Source organism: Globicephala melas, chromosome 8, assembly GCF_963455315.2.
Source record: "Globicephala melas chromosome 8, mGloMel1.2, whole genome shotgun sequence".
Taxonomy (NCBI): domain Eukaryota; kingdom Metazoa; phylum Chordata; class Mammalia; order Artiodactyla; family Delphinidae; genus Globicephala; species Globicephala melas.
This window is the reverse complement of record NC_083321.1, coordinates 46,229,175-46,255,096: the sequence shown is the minus strand read 5'-3', so window position 1 is coordinate 46,255,096 and position 25,922 is coordinate 46,229,175. Positions and strand designations below refer to the sequence as shown.

General features: G+C 39.6%; 1 protein-coding gene across 4 annotated transcripts in view; it reads right to left on the bottom strand.

Annotated features, from left to right (window-relative positions):
- DENND2B (DENN domain containing 2B) overlaps positions 1-25,922 on the bottom strand; it is a 174,547-nt gene that overhangs the window by 135,429 nt on the left and 13,196 nt on the right. Inside the window, exon 1 of one of the 4 annotated variants that reach the window (XM_060303537.2) lies at positions 17,764-18,019. The exons of the other annotated variants lie outside the window; for them this stretch is intronic. The gene's annotated coding sequence lies outside the window, so the exon portion shown is untranslated. Of the gene's footprint in view, positions 1-17,763; positions 18,020-25,922 lie in introns of those variants that run through there. 4 annotated transcript variants of the gene reach the window in all.

Below are 25,922 nucleotides of genomic sequence, written 5' to 3'. Positions count from 1 at the left end.
TACAGAAAAAATTTTTAATGAAAGAAATAGATTCAAAGAATGCAAAAAATCACAATCATGAGAAGGGATGCAGCTCAGAGAACCACCTGCAAATAACAGAAATCTTTGAACAAATGACCTCAAATCTGTAATCAGAATTTTAACAGAAGCAAACTGTCCAGAAATGATTAAAGCGTTTGGTCCGAAAATAAGATTACAGAATCCTAAACAAAATCAACAATGAGGAACTAACACTATGTATGACATTCTCATACCTTTTAAGTATGAAGAGAAGAAAAAACTCTATGTATGGAGAAGACCCAAATTTGACTTTCTTCCAGTTTTGCAGAGGATATAATTAATGCCCAGATATGTATGAAAAGCTCTGAGAAAGTATTTCACCTCAAATTTTTTAACAAGATGAGAAGATGCCTTGAGAAAATGAAAACAAATTAAGAAATATACCCATCACATACCTCAAGTCCAAAATACAGATCAAAGAACAACTTTAAGTGAGACTTAAATGTTTTAAGTTTAAAAAATAAGATCAAATAGCCACAATCAACAATTTCTTATTAAAAAGATAAATAAAATGCTAAATAGGGAAATAACAATTGTCAAGAATAAGTCATTAGTAAAAATATACAAAAAGTAAGAAGCAACAGACAAGAGGAGAAGCAGTATCAGAACATGAAGATAAATTAACAAGTAATTTATACAATGTCAGTGACATTTACAGAAGAGGCATACCAACCAAATGCAAAGTGTGGGCATTGTGTAGATCCCCATGCAAACATCCAATTCAAGTAAAAGACATCTTTGAGACAACTGAGGACATTTGAATGTGGCCTGGGTAATAGATGATATTAAGGAATTGTTGCTAATTTTGTTAAATGTGATGAGAGTGGTTATATATATATATATATATATTTTTTTTTTTAACTTGCACAAAATTTTTTTTTTCTTTTTCAAATTCTTTTCCCAATTAGGTTGTTACAGAATATTGGGCAGAGTTCCCTGTGCTGTACAGCAGGTCCTTGCTGGTTATCCATTTTAAATATAGCAGTGCGTCCATGTCAATCCCAACCTCCCTAACTATCCCTCCCCCCTAACCCTTCCCCCGTGGTAACCATAAATTCATTAGCTCTAAGTCTGTGAGTCTGTTTCCGTTTTGTAAATAAGTTCATTTGTATCATTTTTTTTTTAGATTCCACATATAAGCGATATCAAACAATACTTCTGGTGGTTATATATTTTTAAAGTCCTTATCAGTTAGATATGCTTTCTGAAATATTATTGCGTAAAATAACTCAAAATTCCAGAAATGATGAGAGAGTTAAATAAATAAAACAAAGTTGGCAAAATGTTGATAATATTTGATGCTGGATAAGGATATATGGGAAAATTTAAAGTTTTTTTAATTAACATATTTATTGGGCATGTACTAAGTATCATGCTCTGCCTTGGTATTAGACACAGTGATAAAACGGCCTCAAGAAAGAAACACAGTGAAGTAGGTGTTCTTAACCTAGGGTTCACCTAGGCAAATATCTATGATTTCTATCAGTGACAAACTCACAGGTAGTACTATTACTACTGTGCTCTATCGCCTATACTCATAATTAAAAGAAATACTAAATCTCAGTAAGGGGTCAGTGAAAATGATGATGTAATTTTTCTACCCAAGTTGCAGACCCTCTGAATTCTATCCATGAACCTCCAAGGATTACAACATTCTGCAAATATTCATTAAACATCTACAAGGTGACAGTCACTACTAGGCACTGGGGGTGCAAAGGTGAGGAGAATATAGTCTTTAAGCTACACAAATTAAAACAGTTTGGCATTATCACCATAACAGACAGACAGCCCAATGGAACAAAAGTCTAGAAACACACTTAGGTGTGTTTCTAGACTTTTGTTATATATATGAATTTACCATATGATTAAAATTGGCATTTTCAAAACAGTGGGGAAAGAATGGATTCTTTAACAAATAACATTAGGACAATTCCTTGGCAAAAATAAAGTTAGCAGAGTAGTTAAAGCATGGGCTCTGTGGTTCAAATACTTGAACCTGAATTCTGTCTTTGCCATTTACTAGCCAGGCAACAGTCAACAGGTCAATTTCACAGTGATACCAACAGAGAAAATAACAGTGCCGACATCACAGGTTTGTTGAATGTATTAAATGAGTCATTACATGTAAAGCATGTGCCTGGCATTAGTACCTGGTGTATAATATGCACTCAAAAATATTAGCTATTACTATTATAACAGAATAAATTCCAGATTGAGTAAATATTAAAATTAAAAAAATGATACCATAAAAGAGGTAGAAGAATATATAATGGATATTTACTTAATCTTGCTGAGGGAAGATCTTTCTAAGAATGACACTACAGGTAAAAAATTTTTGTTAAAAGATTAATATATTTCACTACATTAAGTTACTTTAATTGTTTATATGTGGAAAGCAATAAAGTCAAAAGTTAAACTGGGGGAAATATAAATATATAAATATATATATATATAAATACATATATATATATATATATATATATATGTGTGTGTTGAGTCAATATCCCTAATATTAAGGGTTGGTAAAATCAGTAAAAATAAAATATAAAAATCATGAACATGTAAATCACAAAAGAAATACAATTAAATGGCATTAAACATATGAGAAAATATTCAACCTCAGTAGCAATCAAAGAAATGCAAATTAAACAACAATGCAATACCATTTTTATCATATCAGATTTGCAAATATTACTTTCATTCTTTTCATACTTTCATTCTTTCATTCTTGGCAAGGATGGCTATAAACAGACACTCACTCACCCTAGCAGAAGTGTACACACCTTAAAGACTTTCTGGAGGGTGATTTGGCTAAATGCATCAAAAGCCCTTGAAAATGTTCATCTCTTTCATCTATCCATTTTACCTCTGAATGAATCCTCCAAAAACAATCAGGGAACTGCACTAAAATACAGGCATCAGGATGTTCATCACAGTGTTTTTATAATAGAAAAAATAGGGAAAAAATTAAATTTAAATAATAGGTTAAAGTGGATAAGTAGTATTTTATGAGTGCATATTTATTTATTTGTTTTAAAGTGTTGGTACAGATTTTGGTATATATGTAAGCAATGGTCATCTCTGTATAGTAGAACTGTAGGTGATTTTTTTGTCTCTGTTTTCTAATTTTTCAAGAAAGAATATGAATTACTTGTATAAAACTAATTAGGGGGGGAATGCCCCATCCATGGGCTCTTAAATGATGAATAGAGAGAAAGACGTGTAAATAAGTAACTACCTATAATAATCATGCCTCCAGAGTGCTTTCTGCACTGGATTCTGTCTGGAGCTGAGTTTTAAAGTATGAATTTGCCAGGGAATGAAGTCAGAAGGCCAAGAGAATATCAAGCACAAAAAATGAAAGGGAATAAGAGCCTGTGTTGGCAAACCACAGGCCATTTCAGCATGGCAGGAAGGGGAGGCCATGTGTGAAGGACTTGAAGTAAAAGCCAGATGACAAAGATTTTTTAATGTCATGTTAAATGAGTTTGGAATTATCCTGTCAAAGAAGATTCAATAAAGAGCTTTTGTGATTCACTTACATGAAGATCAAGAAAAGGCAAAACAAATGGTAACAGAAGAGTGGTTAGGGATAAGGATGCATATACTCGCTGGGAAGAGACAGAAAGCAACCTTCTGGGGCACTGAAAATGTCCTTGATCTGAGTGGTAGTTATATGGGCAAACACAAATGTTAAAGCCCATTAAGCTATATGCTTAATATTTGTGCACTTTACTGTATGTTATTTCTCATAAAAAGGAAAGTTTTTAGCAAGGAAGTATGGTAAGTGACTTGTATTTTAGAAAGCTCACTCTGGGAGCAGCCTGGGAGATTGACTTAAGAAAATCCAGGGGCAGCCATTCTGAGACATTAAAGCTACATTCCAGGAAGAAGATGGTTAAGACTTTAAATGGGTTAGAGGCAGCAAGAGAGCAAGGAGGACTTTTGAGAAATGGCGTGACAAGACTTTATGAGTGTGATTACTGAGAGAGAAGGAAAAATCAGAGATGAGTCTGTAAAGGAGCTGGTGAATACAGGAGAAAAAAGAGCAGCTTTCCACAGATAAGTATTGAATCGGGCAGTCTGAGGTGCTTGTGGATCATCCAGCTGTCCAATAGCAATAATTATATACACTAACTACATGCCAGGTAGTTCTGAGTACTTTACCTATATTATATTAATTCATTTAACCTCACAAAAACCTTATGAGGTACCCACTATTATTACCCCATTTTACGGATGAGGAAACTGAGGCACAGAGAGGTTAAATGACTTGTCCAGGACCAGATATAAGTGGTGGAAAAAGGATTTGAACCTAGGCCATCTGGCTCAAGAGTTCAGGCTCTTAAGGTGACCACTGAGATATAGGTGATATAGTCTCTCACATAAAGGAAAGAGTTGAAGCCCTGGGGATAGCTGAGATCTCACAGGAAGAGAGTATGCAAAAATACAGAATAACATGCTTCTTAGTGTTGTCACAAGGGTTAAATGAGATGACATTTGTAAAACTCTTAGTGATACACAGGTCACAGAGTCAGCACTCAGTCAAAGGAGTCTATTAAGGATAATTCTTTTTTTTTTTTTCTTTTTTTTTTCTGCAGTACACGGGCCTCTCACTGTTGTGGCCTCTCCCGTTGCGGAGCACAGGCTGCGAACGTGCAGACTCAGCAGCCATGGCTCACGGGTCCAGCCGCTCCGCGGCATGTGGGATCTTCCCGGACCGGGGCACGAACCCACGTCCCCTGCATCGGCAGGCGGACTCTCAACCGCTGCGCCACCAGGGAAGCCCAAGGATAATTCTTCAACAAGATAATATCATACAAAAGGGACTGACTGGGTTAGAATAAAAGAAGTTTAAGGGACATAACAACCAGATATAGCATGTGGTTATAGGTTCAACGTTGGTACAGAAAAAATGACAGGATGCTTGAGGATCAATGGGGAAATCTGAAACATGGCCTGGGAATTAGTTAAAATATAAATTCACTGAACAGGAAAAGTGGAGATAATTAAAAAATAAGATAGAATGAAATACAGTATGTATAGCGTGATCTTGCTTTGGTGAAAAACAAAGAATACAAATATGTACATAGATATGCTTAGAGAAAGGTCTAGAAGAGGGTGCACAAAGATGTTAACAGTGGTGATCTCTGGGTGTTGGGAAAGTGAAGGTTTTAATTTTTTTTATAATTTACTACAATACACATATTTATATATATGTGTATATATATACTTTTTTTTAATATTTATTTATTCATTTATTTATTTGGCTGCTCTGGGTTTTACTTGTGGCGTGCAGGATCTTCAGTGCGGCATGCGGGATCTTTAGTTGCAGCATGCGTAATCTTTCACTTGCAGCATGCAGGCTCTTAGTTGTGGCACGTGGGATCTAGTTCCCTTACCAGAGATCAAACCTGGGCCCCCTGCGTTGGGAGCACTGAGTCTTATCCACTGGACCACCAGGGAAGTCCCACATATTATATTTTTAAAAGAACCAATTTAAAGTTGAAGATAAAGATAATTTTATATTTTGTAGTTCTCTATTAAAGAAGCCCACAGACACGAAGAAAGCAGAGCAAACCTCAGACTGTACACAAGCTAGCTCCAGATGCCAAGCAAAGGAAGAGAAAACAACCTCACTCCAGATGGCAATCCAAAGATTCAATAAAACACTCCTCTTTTGCAACTGTCTTCTTTTGCTCTGAGCAGCTGCTTTTTCCAAATGATGGGGAAATTTAGCATGATTGCCTCCCTCTCATTTGTGTCATTCATTCTACGAAAACAAGACACCATGCCCCTCTCAGCAACCCCAAAGAGCCAATGAAGCAGGCAGAAGTGAAGGGTCAGAGAAATACCAAACTCTGCGTGCCCAGTGTCTACAACACAGGCAAAGCAACTTTCAGAGGAAGGAAAAAAGTTCCCATGGAAAAGGCTCTTCTTAGGGATCACATGGGCAAAAGAAATTCTTCTGGAAAGACTGCAAACTTACAGGTTTCATCAGGAAGTGCTGCCCTTAATGGAATTTCCCAAACTTAATGCAAAGAAGCTAATTTTCATTTCTCTTAAATTTAAAGACAGGGCCAGGGACAGAGGTAAGGGAGAGAGGGGAGTGCCCAGTGTGGGTAGAACAAATGAAGGAGGTACAGTACTGCTGACAACACTCCCCTCTTGGCCAGGAATCCCAGCAAACTGGAAGCTACCAGATCTACCTGGCAAATTCCAGTCAACCAGTTGAGGACCCTCACCAATTCTTACTTTTCTTCAAAACTGTCTCAGCATTCAGCATATTGGCTGTTACACAGTACACATCCAACAAGTGAATGCAAGCATAAGTGAACAGTCTGAACTAACTGAGATCTTATGGACCGAGCCATATAACCTTGGGGGCTTAAAGACGTTAATGAAAAATAGAACCAAATGTTAATATTCTATATTAATAACATTTGATGCAATATGATCAAAAGATTAAAGCTCCAATGCTCAGCACAGTATCTGGTGTTTAATAGGCCCTGCTCAATAAGTATCTGTTGAATGCTGAATACCCTAGGATTTTTTCTGCAACCCAAACTCTCAGATCCAGTATGAGATATTATTTGAAGGTCTGTGTTCTCACTTCTTGCTGACTTTTCAAGTTTTTCCTTAGAGATGGAAAAAGATTCCTGAGGATGGAAAAAACTTTTAAAGTATCACACCCTGAAAGCTTTTTGCTAGGCAAAAAAGGAAAGGAAAGGCATTCTCAAAGAAAGAATACCTGAGCCAAAACTTGTAGCTATGATTGGAAAACAGTGTGCAGTGAGTGTGCTGTGGTTCAGGTGTAGACATTATCAGAAGTGGCAGGAGATACAGCTAGAAAGATTGGCTCTGAAATATAAAGGGATTGTAATCTCCTTCATCTCTGAATTCCCCGAAGCACTTAACACGGTGCCTAATATGAAATCAGTGCTCAGACGCTCGGTAGGATGGATAGAGGCATGCAAAACCTGAGCAAGCTTTTCAGCCTGGCTCAACACTGTTACAATCAGTAGTAACCTCGTATCTTCATCTAATGTTAATGAATTGCTTTTTATAATGCTCAGAAAATAATTTACCCACTGACACTTTGAAATACAAACATCTGTGATTCATATGTGAATAAACCTGACTTGCTGGAAGAGTCTGTCATTCCTCAACTAATAATAAATGCTCACTGAAACTACAGTTAATTTTATAATACCTCCCTTAGAAGAATTTGTATTAACTCTTTTCTTTGAAAATGTCTAAAAAGGAATGTTCCTTTCTGGTCCAAAATCTTGTTACAACATAAAAAATTAAAATTAAAAAAACCTCTCAGATTTTTTGATGCCATAAATAAATAAATAAATAAAATATCATACCCTGTGCCAATTCACTGGCCTGGTAAGGACTGTATCAATCTGTTCTCATCAGCTCTGGTGGAAAATTTATGTGGACTACATGTATGGGCCTGGGCTTTATTGCAACCCATCCACCCAAAGCATTTGTGGGCCCAGGAGGCAGGTCTTACTTCCATCGGCCTCCTGAGTCCTAAAAAAACAGTGCAAAGTTGGGGTCCCTGGAGGCCTGACTCCCCAGACACAGCACAGCTCCTCTGACAGAGAGGTCCAGGCCCTCTCTTAGAAGCTGCTCCCATTCATTATCCGTCTGTTCCTCCTGCCCTTCCCCATCCCCTCCATCACTGTTTTCACACTGGTATAGTGTTATCTTCTATCCCTACTTTGCTAACCTGGCTTGGCTTCTTTAAGAGGAATTATCATTTAGATACTAAAATGTCATTTACAACCATGTACAGAATTAAAGTAAAATACCAGTTCTCCAGGCTTTTTACTCCCAAACTCTCTTAAAAACCTAGGTACACACATCTTACCAAAGGATTACATGTCATCTTCAAAAACCACGAATTTCCAAAAACAAGAAAAAAAACTGAAATGCTACTAGGCCCCTAACTACACTAATACCTGGATCATTACAAGGGCCTCCTAACTCCTCAAGGCTCCACTTTTCTTTCTTAATTCCAATCCATTTTCTATACTACCAATTATGTCACCTTCATTGGAGAAAAAAGACAGGGCAAGACTTAAAGCATTTTCACATGCCTCCCTGTCATTCTGAATTTAAAGTCTTCACGATAACATTCAAGATCCTCCAGGATCTCGTCTTTACTTTATTCAGCTTCCGATATCTCCCACGTATCTCTTGTATAAACCTTCTGATTCAGTTAGGATGGCCTAATTTCCATGCCAATTTCTATCCCACACAAGCCAACATCACTGTATAGAGGAAAGAGAGTTGACCTAGGAAACTTAATACCTGGATTCCAGAGACATTTCTGACATACACTAGTTGTGTACCTTTGGATAAGTCCTTTGCGTCTCTGGGCTCAGTTTCCCTGTCTATAAATAGAAAGACTGAGCCAGATCATCTTAATAATCCTCCCAGGTTAAAAAAATTACACTATGGTACTTCCCTGGTGGCACAGTGGTTAAGAATCTGCCTGCCAACGCAGGGGACATGGGTTCAAGCCCTGGTCCAGGAAGATCCCACATGCCCCAGAGCAACTAAGCCCATGCGCCACAACTACTGAGCCTGTGCTCTAGAGCCCACGAGCTACAACTACTGAAGCCCACGTGCCACAACTACTGAAGCCCACGCACCTAGAGCCCGTGCTCCACAACAAAGAGAAGTCACCGCAATGAGAGGCCCGCACACCGCAACAAAGAGTAGCCCCCATTCGCCGCAACTAGAGGAAGACCACATGCAACAATGAAGACCCAACAAAGCCAGAAATTAATTAATTAATTAATTAATTTTTAAAAACTACTCTATGATTCCTATATGACTAACTAAATCCATCTCTCCTTCAAAGTCTGCAAGTCCTCTGTGAATTTTCTCTAAGCACTCCAGTCCACAATACTCTCTCTTCTCTGAACTCCTATGTCTGGAATTCAAAATAAATCAAACAATGTATTCATTCAACTAAGATTTTCTGAGCATTTTCTTGGCCAGATATTATGGCAAAGCCTTGGTAATAAACATAAAGCCAAGTAAGACCCAGACCTGTATGTATCACCTGTATATCCCTTTCCTCTCCACTATTTTTTATCCAAGTAATGTTAAACATGAACATAAAATGCATATGACACCATTTATTCATTTAACAAATATTTAAGGAAAACTTTCCATGTCCTGTTCTAAAAAGTAAAGATACCAGGAAACAGATGGACCAACTCCCTAACCTCATGGCGTTTGTTTATTTTTGTAAAAGCAGACAGGAAAAACACACAAATATGTAATGTAATTTTAGGAAGAAAAACAAAGCAAGCATTAAAGATTGACTAGTTTACATCGGATGGTCAGGGAAAGCCTCCCCGAGGAGGTGCATTTGAGCCGACACTTGAATGAAGTGAGGGTGCAGATGAGCAATATTCAAGAAGCGCATCCCAGGTGCAGGGCCAAGGCTCTGAGACAGAAGAGATGGGGGAAGGCGAAGAGCCGGTGGGAGGGCTACGAGTTAGAGCACATAAGGACTTGGTAGTAAATGTGAATTCTATTTCTGAGTGTGATGGGCAGGATTCCTTATAAGGGCTAAAGAAGGGGACGAACATAATACTTAGGTTGCTATGGGAAGAAGGGACAGGGGTAGAGGAGTTCAGGACCAGCTAGAAGGCTAAACAGAACCAGTTAAGGGCTTGGCATCCAGTCTCCAACTAAGTTCACATCTTGACTCTCCAGTTTATGAACTGTGTGATCTCAAAAAAGTTCATTTCTCTGACCTCAGTTTCCACATCTTTAAGTGAGGGTAATAGTACCTACATCACCAAGTTGTCTGAAGATTAAACTAATGCATGTAAAGCCCCTAGAACAGAGTCTGGCACAAAGTAAACATTCCATGAACGCTAGTACTTTAAAGCCATGGAATCACCTAAGAAAAGTGCGGATAGAGAAGAAAAGGGGGCTGGAGCCTGAGCCCTGGGGCACTCCAACATCTCCAAAGGCCTCCATTCAACCCAAGGCTTTTCCATAAACCTGCAATGTCCTAAGCCTTGTCTGGGGCCCCAAAGGCCCTGTATGTAACTCACAATTTAAAACTTGATAACTTAATACTTTATAGAGTTCTTTAGGCAACAATTATATGTTCTAAGTTCAGGGTTGTTTTTTTTTGTTTTTTTCACATACTTGTATACCCACTACCATGCTTGGCACAGAGTCAGACACTTGTGGACACATCACATAAGTTAAAAATTTTAAAGTCAATATATTATTATATTTTTCTCTTAAGCAAAAAAACTTCTTCATCTTCTTCAAGGAATGATGTGGATTATAAGATATCTTTAGTATCACACCATCATCCAACCATCAGGCCCATCTTGCTAGAGATAGTCACAATGGCCAAAGCACCTGCCACGCCATTTTCCCTTCTGACTCCCAATCCTTATGCTTTGTGTATAAACTTTTCTGTCTCCTCTTTCCTGGAGATTTGTCTAGGTGTAAAAGTCTCTCCTATCTGGCAACATGTCACACTCAGGCCCCTGGTCCCCAGTCCCTATAGCCTTAAAGAATTCTGGACACTGAAGCCAAATTATTCCTTAAGAAAACAACAGCATCAAAACTTAGGTGAAAAGAGGGAAAGAAAATGGGCAGAAGCCAAATACACATCCAGAGAATCATCTAGGAGGGCTCCTTCCACCAATGCACAGGTGTCACAATGCCTCTGGCTAGTGACTCTGAGTATTTATAAAATGACCTCAAGTGATACGAGTTTCCAACTGAACAACGGTAAAAGTCAATGAGGGGGGAAAAGAAGTTCTAAGAGTTTATTTCTTTACTCAATTTCCACAGAACTATATGCCCTTCTGGGTTTTTTTTTGGTTTTTTGTTTGTTTTTTTTTTTTTTTTGCTGTACGCGGGCCTCTCACTGTTGTGGCCTCTCCCGTTGTGGAGCACAGGCTCCCGACGCGCAGGCTCAGCGGCCATGGCTCACGGGCCCATCCTCCCGGACTGGGGCACGAACCCACGTCCCCTGCATCGGCAGGCGGACTCTCAACCACTGCGCCACCAGGGAAGCCCTGCCCTTCCGTTTTTCTTCATTGTCCCACCCACCTTCCTCCCCACGCCCCCAGCGCTGGTGATAACCACAGAAAATAATGCTGACCCACCAGGACCAACTCTTGATGTGGCTTCAACCACATCTGCGCCTCAGATCCTGAGATCTGCCCCTGGGCCCCCAGGGACCAGTAACAGTGACAAGGATATGGGAACTATGTCGGCGATTTGAATGTGGGCAGAGCTGAGCACATGAAACTGCTTCCAAATTGGCTTTCTCACTCATATCTAAACCTGGAACAGACAAAAGGCTGCTAAATGTTATTTTACCAATACATTTCAGCAAAGCTATTTCTAACTAATTTGGACCACTGAGCTACTTATGGGGGTTGTAAAAATGGTCCATCTGAAATAAGATACAAAGTGTCCTCTGCCCATCTCCCATGACTCTGCTATCACTTTCCTTATAAACACTTTGGTACTAAATTCTATTCTAATTCAAGGCAATGACCTGTCAAAACACAGATGTGGAGGGAAAAAAAACAGCAAAACAAAACGTCACTGCTGTTATCTCTGATTAATTGTACATTAAGGACTCAAATGAACACTCTGACCTTAAATCCCATTTTTCCATGCTCTTCCTAACCCTATACAGCACTAAATATTCATTTGTAAGCTGGTTTTCTTCATCCCTAGGTCTCTGTGTATAGAATCTAATGTCCACTGAGAAGCAAAAGCTTTGATTCCCCTCCCATAGCAGTACAAAATTTCAGGAGAACTTCCATTCCCTTTGAATCCCAGTGTTAGGATCACTCTGGTTTGTGTAGAAGCCCTTCGGGTCTAAGCACCTAGAATCCATCCCTGGCTCAAGAGGCAAGGCCAGACTTTCAGGAAAAACTTCTCCAGGCAATCCTTACTACTAACGCACTGGGCACTTTCTAATGCAGGAGATATTACACTAAGTGGAGTTCCCGGCAACAGTATACGTAACCTAACGTGACTAATAGCAAAAATAACTGACAGCACCCCGTTCACTCACTAGAAAATACATGCCCACATGCTAAGCCTCTTTATCAGGGGTCATCTCAGCATCTAGAGCAGAAGCCAGAGTGATGTACAAACAGCCACTTACCCATAGCAGTAATCCAATCGGGGGTATCCAAAAATTACTTCCCATCTAACTTCTTAACTCTACCCACTAATCAATTCATCAAACACCTAATATTAAGCATGTTCACTGAAGAAAAGCAATAAGAGAACAAACAGATGCTTGAAAGCACTAGCCAGTGCTTTGTCCATAGCAGATATTCAAATAACATTAGTTGAACACCAGAGTGTACAAATGGTAGCAATACAGAGTGCTTCCTTGAAGACCAGTGTCTGACAAAATGTCCCAAGACACTGACTCCTTCACTAGAGGCTATATCTACTCCAATCTAGCCTTCGAGAAAGGGAAGAGTAGGGAGAAGGGGGAAAAAACCCTACAAATATCTATATTCAAACTTGTCCTTAGCTAAATTAACACCAAGATCCCAACTACATGTCAAAGAAAGACAAAAAGCCACCAACATTGACACTTGTCCACTCAAAGCAGTTTCCAGAACACTGACAATCAGGACTCTCAGCATGTTCTAATCACTATGGCCCTTTATCACAAGAGGTCCATTAAAAAGGGTTTTCTTTCTTATGCTATTAATAAAGGGTTAAGCAGATTATTTCTATCATATTTGCTTGGGGGTCCTAAATTCCGGTTTGAACAAATGATTCCCACACTTCTAGAAAGGCCTTAATTGGGTTACTCTGGTACTTTTAGTGCAATCTTGCAAAGGCTGGATTCTTTTTAAGTCCTTAAAGGACCTGGGCAAAATTCTTTTGTTGATAATTTTTTTTAAAAAGATCATCTCCAGAGTTTACATATGTTCCACAATTACTCATGCTGATAGGGGAGAAAAAAAGCACATTTTATTTCCAAAAGGCTCCCTTCAATCTGAAAGCTCTAATTGCCAACATATCTGATATTGACTTCCTGCATAAAACAACACACAAAACAACAAGTATAATCATCTGTCTAAAAAGCAAGACTTAAACGGAGAAAGCTCAGCTTGTTTAGCCAGAGAAAGGGAAGGGAAGGATGGGTACAGAAGGAACAATCTGCACTTTTGGTAGCTGACGTTAGGGTCCAGGAAAGACCATTTGTCCACTCTGTGAACAACTATGCATTGAAGAGGGATGGGAAAACAGTAAAAGTAAGAAACACTAAAAGAAAACTCAGGCTAACGACAAGGAGATAATCTGTGATCATCAGTCTGGAAAGATCAGAAAACATTTCCTGGAGAGGCTGCGAAGTCTCTTGAGAGAGAGCAAATCTCTTGAGAAAAATTTAAGGATATTTGGAGGTGGAGATTTAAGGATATTTGGAGATGGAGTGGGTTAAAATAGTCAAGTGGTTCTACTATACTAGGAGATTACATCTGAGTATCAAAAGGATATTCTAGTCTTATTTTTCTAAGCTTTTAGCTATCTTAGAAAATCTAAATCACTCCTTTAATAAATTATAAAAATGACAGATGCTTACGAAATATAAAAACATTAACAACTGTGTAAGCAATGAGCCAAAAATGCAACCAAACATCTCTGACATTTAAACAAGAGCACTGCCAAAGTCTCTTTCTGAGACCCCAACTCTCAAAACTAACCTCAAGGGCATTCTCACAGAAATCCATACCAAAAGATCACCAGTAAACTAACAATGAGATCTGCCATTCTCTGGAGAGAATCCTAGATGGTTTTCCTTTCTCATCTATAACCACAGGCTACAGATAAAACAAAATGGCTTTCAGGTGATACAAGATACAAAATGGGAGAAGGAACCAAGGGATTTATCAGGGCATGAACTACAGTTCATCCTGGGAGATTACCCTGATCTAGAAGAAATAGATAAACTGAGCTAAGAAATCCCTCCAACATCGAATTCCAGACACTTCTAAATAAATGGCAAAGCTGGAACCTTAACCCATATCTTTGGACTCTAAATCCCCTACACCAAGAGGTCACATTCCTCAGAGGTCCAAAACCCAAACTGAGTCATGTCCTGACACATTTAGAGGTGCTGGTGAGAATTTTACACGCCAAAGCCTCATTAAATAGGGCAAGCTCTCCAGTTAGAGGCTCCTAAAGGTAAAAATGGATTTGGAGAACTGAGATCAAATTTTGGTTTTGCATTTTTTTATTTTACAAAAAAAATGGTTGACTCTAACATTAGTTAAAACTTCTCTAGTTGACAAACTTGATTTTTCCGTCAGCTGCCCTTTTTTGTGCAGCCTCCTGTTACCTGATATTCCTTGGCCTAAGAACCAAGTCTTCAGAGCACTGACACATTCAGAGGAGGAAAAGGCCTAGAGGTTGCACAAGGAAGAGCAAGAAATCTAGATTGTATTCATTCAAAGTGGGAGACAATTCCAACAAAATGGCTCCACCCACTGCTGCCCTTCCTGAACCCATTATCTGCAGAGAATCAAAGGGCCTGCCTATAAACTTGGATAGTCTATGGCCCTGTAAGCTCCCTAGCTGTACACATGAATAACACAATTAACTGGTAAGAAATGTGGCCAGGTAGAAAGAGCTTTGCACATCTCTAAATCCTGGCTTTCCTATCCCTTCTAAATTCCCACACAGTAACTACCCCAAGGCATTCTATTGCTCCTCCATAACAAAAAGTGAAATAAATGTACATTTTCTCTTAATTGGTCTTATTAATAAGAAAGGTAATCTCAATTCATTTTTACTTTGCTAGTGCCAAGTTTTAAAATTCAGCATTTATGGGCTTCCCTGGTGGCGCAGTGGTTGAGAGTCCGCCTGCCGATGCAGGGGACACGGGTTCGTGCCCCGGCCCGGGAAGATCCCACATGCCGCGGAGCGGCTGGGCCCGTGAGCCATGGCCGCTGAGCCTGCGTGTCCGGAGCCTGTGCTCCGCAACGGGAGAAGCCACAACAGTGAGAGGCCCGCGTACCGCAAAAAAAAAAAAAAAAAAAAAAAAAAAAAATTCAGCATTTATAAGAAGCAACAGAATGTTGGGGGGAAAAGGGCATCTCAACTTAAACATCTTTAGGGCAGAGGCCCTAGTTTGGGAGCTCAACTTTGCCACTTAGGAAAGGCTTTTAAACAAATTACAACATTGATCTACATCCCAGGGTAGTCAGGAAAGAAAACAATTTTTAACCAAAGCATTGAAAAACACATGGGGAACATAAATGACAAACCGGCAGTCGTGCTGCTTCACATACACGTTCCATGTCAACGCTCACCTGCTCGGACCCAGCTCTTCTCTGATCCCTGGCAGCCCTGTGGTCTGTGCAACCCATTCTTACCTAGTGAACAAAGCCATCGAAGGATACGGGAAACGGGGCAGGAATTTACACACCCAGATATCCTGACTACACTCACTTTCTTTAACCTGCTAATTAAGAACTACATCTTGCACTTTACCTAAGATGAGTGTGTCACCTTCCTGTACACAGATGTCACATTAATCTAAAAACATTGCCCATCACTTCTTTTCTCAAAAATCTTTAGAAGCTAGACAACGTTACAGGATAAAGTTCCAGCTCCTGAGCCAGAATTCAAGCTGACCAGTCTGCTTCCACTGAACCTGCCACTGCCATTGTGGAAGGCAGCTGGGGAAGCACAAGCTTTAGAATCAGACCTCAGGGAGCTGCAATTCCAGCTTTACCTCTTACTATTTGTGTGATCTTGAACAGGTTGCTTATCTTTTTGATCATTTCTCTTTAAAACAAGAACAGCAATACCTACTTCATAGCACTACAAGATGGAAGAGAGAACATGGCATATGGCACAGAGTAGATGCTCAGTAAGCATCACTTCTTTCCCTAGCTCCAATCCAAAAGGTCGACTCTCTCTTCTCTTGAAAATTCTCCCCATCAACTTTCCACTAATTTCAGAACCATGCTTTGTTTCAACGCCTAATTGAAATCTTTTCTCTTCTATGAAACTACCCTGGCTCATAATCATTTTCTCCTCTGAGCTTCTATAGTTCTTATAGTCTAAGCCAATGGATCTAAAATTTTTATTGTTCTCTTATGTGTCACTCCTCTTTCCCTGATGAGTCCACCAACACAAGAGCAAAGTTTTTATCAATTGTCAAGCCAATAACAATGTAAGTGTTCAATGAAAAATACTTTGAAGATTCAGTTGCCTTGGGGTTGTCTACCAATAATGGTTGCCCTTCTGGCCCAATTAGGGGATAATACCACTTCCCACATACACTTGACCAAATCTCGCCCGTATCTTGGAGAGTTTTTCCAAGGGTAATACTTATGGGGTAAATGAAAATGAAGCCTTCATCTATGTAGTCACAGGGGGACTCTCAGCCAAGCTGGCAGAGTCCAAGAAGCTTTAATTCACTCCATGCATTCAACAGGTTCTTTTTGAGCCCTTGCTTTGTGCTGCCCTTAATTCACCATGGGAGACAGATTAAGAGCAATCTGGTCTCTACCTTTGATTAGCTTTCTGGAACCTAGACTATTTCTGATCCATTAGAAACCCCTATTTCTGAAAAATCTCATCAGTGAAGGGATTCACTTTCTGAAAATATTACTTGGAGAAAAAAACAAACAAACAGTAATACAGTCACTTGGGTTTTAACCTTGTGGCCCGTCCTAAGATGGCCAATTGACGTATGTGCACATAAGGGATAGCTCAAAACAGCCCTGGAGATGGGATAATGACCCCTTCACCATTCCCAAGACCCTGTGGTCCAAACAGCAGAAACACCTGCATGGGGATAAGAGCTGGACTAAGGCAGCATTAAGGCCAATTCTCTCACTTAGTTGTTTTACTCAGGTTCAAGTAATTATAAACCACATTCTCATAAAGACCACAGGAAAATGCAATAATCTCTCTTTAGAAACACTTGAAAACGTTCAGTCTCTTGAACTCTACAAACTACTGAATTCTTTAATAAGGTGGCATAAAACGTTGGCTGAAGTGTGGTCCTTTAGTCTTGGGTCACTTAACACTACACTTTTAATACTTAGTGCACTTCAGAACAAGGGCGAGAAAGGAAAGGTAATCAAAGTAGTAGAGTGCGAAGTTCATTTTCCTTTGTTTGAGTTGTGTGTGTGTGCTCTTGAAGGAGCCTGCACACAAACTACCACAGCTCCAGGTAAGAGCTGCAGAGCAGCCCGGGCGCGTCCAGGGGCTCGCACAGAGCCTACTCCCAGGACCGCTCGGACTTCGGGCTCCTCGTCGCACACCACAGCTCTGCACTTCCCCAGACCCTCGGCTCCATGTTCCCCACCCCTAACTGCGCGCCCCAGCGGAGCCGGGAAGTAGGGCTAGCCACGACCGTCCGGAGGGCAGCCCCCAACAGCCCAACTCGTCTGCGCCTTCAGAGGCCCCCGAACGCAAACACTCCCAGAGCTGGAACACCTCCGGGGCGAGGAGTGGTGAATAGCGGGAAAAGGGCTAGGACTGCAGCGGCAGGGCAGGGCGCGGCAGACGCAGAGCCGGAACCTGCGGCCCTCCTGCCCGCCACCCGGCCTGGAGCAAGGGCACTGGGACAAGCAAGCAACCTCCCGGCGAGAAGACGGGCAGGGAAAGCCGGGGCGGCGGCCCGGACGCACTTACCTCTGTGCTCCCCAGCCAGGCTGGGCGCTCGCACGGATGGGGGCTTGACTGCAGCCGCGCAGCCCGGAGGAGGAGCCGCTCCGGGAGAGAGGGCGGTCGTCGGGCGGGCATCCGCGCCCAGGGCTGCGGCCGGGCTGGAGGGAGAGGGAAGGGAGGGAGCACAGATTTGAGCGGAGGGGGGCGTGGAGGAGGTGTGCCTCCACCCGAGACAGAAAGGGTGGGCTGCTGGAGCCTGGCGGAGGGGTTGTGCTCGGAGGCTCTGGAGGGAACAAGAAAACCGCGCTGAGAGTGCGCAAAGGGGGAAGGGAGGGCGCTGGGGATGGGAAGACAGGGCGCGGGGGCAGGGTGAGGAGTTGGTCCTCAAACTGGACCGGCCCTCACCTCGGACCATCCGACCAAGAATTGTCTGGGTCTGGAGCAAAGCACAAGGGGGTCTGAAACTTTATGTCATTTTCTCATACACACGTGACCCCCCTGCAGTCCAGATGGTTTCAATCACTGGAGGAAAAAAGCGGCTCTGCTGGTATGCATGAAAAGCCGGAGCTGGGAGAGTCTGGGAAAAGCTGCCTGTACAGCCCGCCTGCCTTCAAACTAACCGATGAGCTCTTTCCGCTCTCCCAGCCCTAGGCTAGGGGAGCCCTGCAAAACCCAAAAAGACGCTAAAAGAAGCTACATTTGGTATTGCAGGAGTAGCGGAAGAACTCTGAAAGCACTAGGGTTCCAAGGCGTCTGGTCTGAACCGAAAGTTCTAAGGGCATTCTGAGAATTTGTTTTAAATACTCCATTAGCTTGCAAAACCAAAAACTGGAAAAGGGTGTCATTAAAGAAAAAGCAATGTAATACTAGCAGTGAGAAACTGTGATTTATTAGCGGAATTCTTAAAGAAATTGTTAACTCAGTATGACTATCCACTTGTAAAAGAATAATGCAAATCACTTAAAATCGAAACCCATACATACTTGGTGGGATGTTAGGAAGCCATGTAGCCCAATTTCTCATCCCATAAGTCACTATAAATAGAACTTAATGTTGAAATGCACAAAATTGACGTTCACAAACCTAGTTACATTTTGTAGGAGCAAACGTATATGAATGACCATACCTGATTCGGGAAGATCCCACATGCCTCAGAGCAACTAAGCCCGTGCACCACAACTACTGAGCCTGCGCTCTAGAGCCCGCGAGCCACAACTACGGAACCTGTGTGCTACAACTACTGAAGCCTGCCCACCCTAGACCCTGTGCTCCTCAACAAGAGAAGCCACTGCAATGAGAAGTCTGCGCACCACAACGAAGAGTAACCCCCACTTGCCACAGCTAGAGAAAGCCCGCACTGCCAAAAATAAATAAATAAATAAATATACTAAATAAATAAATAAAATTTGTTTTTTTTTAAAAAAGAATGACCATAAACAGACTCTAAGGCCAAGACATGTTTCCAAAGCCCAAGCCAATTCAACTGTCACATACCCTAAAGAAGTACTTACTCAGTTGCAGGGCAAGCATCAAAAATAATGGGGGGGAAAAAATGGGGAGTTTAAGATATTGATACATCTTGAAGATAATTTAACTTGTTCTTGATCCAACAGAAAAAGTGGCAAGAACCAAACTGATAGTCTATTGTTCCTTTGCCAAAAAAGGATATTAACATGAATTACTAGTATTAATGCTTTATCTCAATAAAATTGGTGCCAGAGCATATGTTTGGCCTTTCTAGCAGAAGGCCTTACATAGTTGTCTATGTGTGAAAAATATGTCAGTCTTTGGTAAAGTGAATTGGTTCTACATAAGGAAAACCCAAGATTTTCATTTCTCTACTGGTAAACACAGGAGAAAACCTGAAACTAGGGAAATCAAAACAAACTTTACTCCAAACTCAAAAAGTTCACTGACATGCTTGAACCCTTCAGGAGACTTGGGCTATCTGGATGGACTGAGCCTTCTCCAGTCTTCTCCAATCTCAAATTAGGGTGGTTCTACCCTCCACAAGCAACAAGAGAAGTCATGTAGAAGAATCCTCAGGGAACACAAGCCACAAAACTTAACAATGCTCCAGGCAAATTCCACCTGCAGCTCCCAAGCTCTGTACAGAGGTACTTAAGTTTCCCACTTCCAAAACTATTAAAACTTCTATTAAAGTCTTGTTCTTCTTGTGCGTGACACCTGTAAAGAAAGCCAACTCACTGGAAAGCATCAAGATGTTCTCTCTTCAGACCCAGGATAGTAACGGTTTTCATCTCTGGCAGCTACTGCTGCTGCTGTCTCTTACATGTGCTAAAGAAAAGTAAGAGAGCAATAATGACATACAAATAGTTGTTCTTTTTGTTTGCCAATGCTTTGCAAACTATGCGTCAAACTTTTTTAATTCCTAAGAAAAACCTTAATTAGATATTCTCTTTCAGAAATAAAAGTAACATCCCTTAGCTTTTCTAAATATAGTCTTGAGTCTAAACTCCACTGATGTCAGTGTTAGTTCATCTTAATACTAGCCAAAGATTTATTAGAGACACTGACATCTGAAATGTTTTTAAAGCTATTTTAAATGGTATTAATTTAGTGATTTGCATTAACCTAATGTCCACATCACTTGACAAAAAAAGCCAACTATGTATAAGGTGCTAAGGGAGGTATAAGCTCTATGAGGACACGGACTAGGCCTATCTTGCTAAAAACTGTAGCCTATGTGCCTAACACAGTGCCCAGCATGAAAGAGGTGCACAATAAATATATGCTATTTGAATAAATGAAAGATAAATATAAACACTCCTCATAAGGTTACAATTCAGTAGAGGCATGTGACTTGAAAACAACAGAATGAAGTAACATCTTTAGAAAGGATACCAGCAACAAAAAGAGAGGAAGGAATCATTAGCATTAGCTGGGTTTGGATTTTAATCACAATATATATTCAGAAATGTGCAGAGACTGCTGCAAATAAGAAGCGTTTATAAGAAGAATTTGGTGTATTTCGTGCCTAATTTAGGGATCTCAGAGATACACTTTCCCATGTCCCCATTATTCAGTCCCCTCAACACAGAGCCAAGACAAGATTTGAGCATAAACATCCTGGCTCTAATTTGGATAGTATGAATGCTGTTCCTTTCATCCTCTCTCATACATCTCCTCCACCCCCAAGCCATTTCCTCTGTACTGTCTTCTGTCAGTCTAATGAAAGTTTCCTAATCTTTAGAAGCAGTAGCTTTGGTTCTCTTTGTGTGGAGAAGTACAATACACTCTGATTACATGGTTATATTCCATACAGATGCCTGGCAACACATCTTATAGCTAAGGGTCTGTTTAATATTTTAACTTTGAAGGACTTATAATTCAACTATTTTGCCGTATACCAAAATAGCACTTGATGTCACAGAGATGGGCTTTACTTCCTTTTGCTATTTTAAACTCTGTGCTTGAGCATGGTGAGTAGTTTGGGTTTTCTGGTTCATGGATTTTGCTTTGGCATTTTTTTTTCCTTTGAGGAACAAAGGGCTTAAGATTTTCAAGGAAGTCTTTCAGGTGTACAGGTCTAGTACTCATGAAGCAGTTATTTCCTCCTAGGTACTCTGCCTATAATATTATATGTGGTCATTAAAAGGGCAATGGTGGCTTACTTATGCCACATGATCCAAATAACCAGGTTTCTCTAAGGCGGGCAACTGGAAAAGATGGTCGGCCCAGATGACCTTTAAGTTTTCTAGGTCATGCTCTTCCACATATCACTTCCTTTTTTCAAAAATTTTTGTTTTTAATAAAAATAGTATGTTTTGTTGAAACAGCTACACTTAAATGCTAAAGACTGAAATCATCCTAAAACATTTTTTAAAGAAAATAATTACTAATCACTAATCCATAACCTCAACAAGTACTATTTAATCCAATCCTGCTTTCCATTCTCCCTAAATGTAAGTAGAGCCTCATTTCTAAAGCACCCCATTATTTACCCTTGGAGTTTTTCCATAAGCTTTAAGACTTTGGGCCAGTTTTGACATAAAACAACCTCTGATCTGTAATCTCCAGGGTCCAGCACACCTCAGAAATAGCTATCAAGAGTGCAAAGGGATGACCTTGTCACTCCCTTTGGCTTTTTACTTTCCTCTTTTCCAAGCCCCTCAAAAGGCGAATGGGGCTTACTTATATTCACACAGATGTTAACTAAGTCAGTAGTATGAATCCTAGCAACTAGTTTTTGCAGTCAGTAAAGCGTAATAGTGTGTACTAGATTACTAATTCCTACATCTCCTAACCCTTCAGAATCACATAAGAAGCTTGTCAGAAATACAGATTCTGGCTCCAGTCCCAGATCTACAGAATTAGAATCCCCAAATTTAAAAAACACTAGACTAAACTAATTCTAAGATCTTTGTCAGTTGTATGTATGGCAATTTTCCCTTAGAAGAAAGCCCCTCTATCACCATACATTCATAGAGGCTTTCCTAAAGGAATCAAGCAAGATATCATATGAATTGAAATAGAATATAGTTCTTTCCTTCACAGTAAGCAACATACTGGAGCACAGTTACCTTTACAGCCTAACTTTGAAAAAAAAAAAAATCCTTAAACTGAATGCTTTAAAAAGTTATTCCTACTACACATTGTTTACAAAAGTTTAAGAAGATTTTGAAATTGAGGAATTGATTGTAGGGGGAAGAATTACAGAACCCAAAATTGTGTACAAAAATTTTTAACATTGTGACTTAAGAAAACACATTAAAATATATATATAGGGCTTCCCTGGTGGCACAGTGGTTGAGAGTCCGCCTGCCGATGCAGGGGACACACGTTCGTGCCCTGGTCCGGGAAGATCCCACATGCCGCGGAGCAGCTGGGCCTGTGAGCCATGGCTGCTGAGCCTGCACATCTGGAGCCTGTGCTCCACAACAGGAGAGGCCACAACAGTGAGAGGCCCACATACCACAAAAAAAAAAAAAATATATATATATATATATATATATATATATATATATATGTAAGATATATACCTGGTTTAAAAACTTCAAAAACAGTATAAAAGAAAATATAAAAAAGTCTTCCTTCCCACTCTTGTCCTCCAGTTCCTCTCTCTTCAGGCAATCACTGGAGTTTCTTGTATATTTTTTCAGAAATTTTCAAAGGGAATGCAAAATTATTTATGTGTGCATAATACATTTTTGAGAGGAGAGGTCCATATACTGTAACAGATTTTCAAAGAGGTTCATAATCTCAAAAAAGGTAAAAATCACCAGCAAGGCTAAGGGTTCAAGTTCTACCCCAGTGTATTGGTAGGATTAGCAGGATTCAACTTTCAGTTTGCTTGTGAATATTACTATGCACAATTCCAGACTACAAAATAGCTTCAGCAAGCAATGTTGGTTAACGTACAGATATGGTTCAAAAATACCACATCTGTTTGTAAATAACCTCCTAATTTTATGTTTTTCTCAAACAATCCCTCCAATAAATAGTTCCTCCTGTTGACTGACTGACAATGAAAATCTGTAAGAAATTTCTGGCATATACATACACAAAGACAGTAGATATTTTTCTCTCACAACCTGAAATTTTTCTATTGGGATAAAATAAAGATTTTATTTATATCTACACAGAATTTAAAGGGGAAAATTAACAGTATTGCTGGTAGATATAATTAACATATGTTTGGGGTTATTAATAAAGATCTTAAGAACCTATCCTTTACGATACAAATTAATTTTGTCAAGATAGTAAATCTCCTTTGGATTTCAGTGATTATTACTTTCTTAAGTGTTTTAACTGGGATTTTAACATAAAATTACAAATAAGTTATTAGTTTGTTAAAGTATTTAAGGGATAATGGAACTGAACTACTTCACTTATCTCCTTTTTCATAGTAGAATCTATTTTCCTTGCCTAAATAGTGCCTTTCACTCTCCCCTTCCAAAGTACATGAAAGATATAGTACCTAAGAGCAAGGTTTTTTTTCTATAATCAGTTTACAAAAAGGTTCGGTCAGACCTAAGTTCATTTCTTTTCTTGTTCTATAATGTTGTTTGGGGTTTTATTCCAAATACTAGGCTATTTAGTATTTATTTAAAGGAAGTATTAGGATAGCTTGACTGATGATGCTGGGTGGGCTGAACCTGACAGAGAATAAGATGAGATGCCAGGTGCTCATTAGATGGATTAGAGACAAGAACAAGCTCAGAAAGGCTGGCTTAGTCAGCCTTATATCGAAGAAATATCTCTACATTAAAGAATGACTTGCCCTTGTCACTAAGTTCACTGAATTTTGCCCAACAAGCATCCCCGAAATAAGAATTATAAGAATGTAATATCTTCTAGTCCATATTACTTGCAAAAAAAGAACCTATAATAAATAAGAAAAAATGATTATATAAATATAGCTATTTATTCACTCAACAAGTGTTTATTAAACACCTGCAATAAACTGATTTTGATCACGGGGAATAAAAGAGAAATAAATTGTACAAGCAAGTTTATAATCTATATATAAACAACTAGTCAGAATAAAATAAGTGGTATAAAAGAGACAATGAGGAGGAAATATAGAAATTTGCAGAAGTAGTAGAGATTCTTACTGAGAACTGAGGGAGAGAGGGCTGGAACTGAACCTTAAATGATTGTTAGAATTTCCATTTCAATAAATAGAAAAGAAGGGAAGATAATTCAAAACCAAAGGAATTGCCTGAGCTGTGAAATAGTAGCTTTAGGAACAATGACCGGTCCTCATTTGACTACGGTAACACAGACTAAAAATGTAGATTCAGTGGAAAACAGTTTGGCAGTTCCTCAGAAAGTTAAACACAGAATTACCATATGACCCAGCAATTCCACTCCTAGGTATATACCCCAAAGATTAAAAACAGATGTTCAAATTAATACTTGTACACGAATGTTCACAGCAGCACTATTCATAATAACCAAAAGGTAGGAATAACCCAACTGTTCATCAACAAATGAATGGACAAACAAAATGTAGTATATTCATATAATGGAATATTATTTGGCCACAGAAAGGAATGAGGTATTAATACATGCTACAATGTGGATGAACATTTAAAACACCATATAAGTGAAAGAAGCCAGACACAAAGGTCACTATATTGTATGATTTCTCTGAACTATCCAAAACAGGTAAATGTATAGAGACAGAAAGAAAACTAGAAGTGATGGTTGCACAACACTGTGAATGTAATTAATGCCACTGAATTGCACATTTTAAAATGATTAACTTTTATGTTGTATGAATTCCACCTCAATTTTTTTTTTAAATGGTAGATTAAAGGTCGGTGGTACAAACTACTAGTGCTTACTAATATTCTTCCCAATCCTCAGAAGTTTATATCATCCAGTCACCCTACAGTTACGCAGGGCCATGGGGCTGTTTTAGCAAACAGGCTGTGAGCAGAAGCAACACATGTCACTTCCTGGCCAAAGTACTGAAGAATGGGTAAGAGAAGAGAGGCCATGCCTGTCTCCCCTGCAAAGCCCTGTGAGACAATGGAGAAGACTGTGTCCCTGAATAAATGAGGGCCTCCCTATTGGCCCACGCTGGACTTGTCGTATGAGTAAGAAATATGCTTTTGCTATCTTAAATCACTGAAATTTTAGGGGTTGTTACTGCAGTGTAAACTAATCCTACTCTGACTAATAGAGGGTCAGATCCAGGAAGACCATGAGAACAATATTAAGAAATTTTAATCTTATTCTGAAGGGCGTAGAGAAACAATATTTTTGAGGAGAAAAGTGACATGATGTGTACTTGAGGAAAATAATTCTGGATGCAATGTGCTGAGTAAAGTATGAACAAAAGCAATCCTCAACCTCTGGTGCACATCAGAAATCACCTGAGGAGAACTATAGTCATCTTCTAATTTCTTTATATTTCTGTAAAGAATAAAATATTTGTCCTCTGGGGAAAAAAATCATCCGAGGAGGTTTTCAAAATGCAATGCTCTGGTCCAGGGTGTCTCTAGATATTCTGAACCAGAATCTCTAGAGGTAGGGTCTAGGCACCTATAACTGAAAAAAACTCTATGGGAAATTCTAGACTACAGGTTAGAGTCAAGGAGGAGATGTCTAATCCTAAAATGACCAAGTTTACACGTTTAGTGATTTCAAATAAACAGTATAACAAAATAATTATTTTCTTGACAAATGGAATGATAAATGTTTAGGGAGTT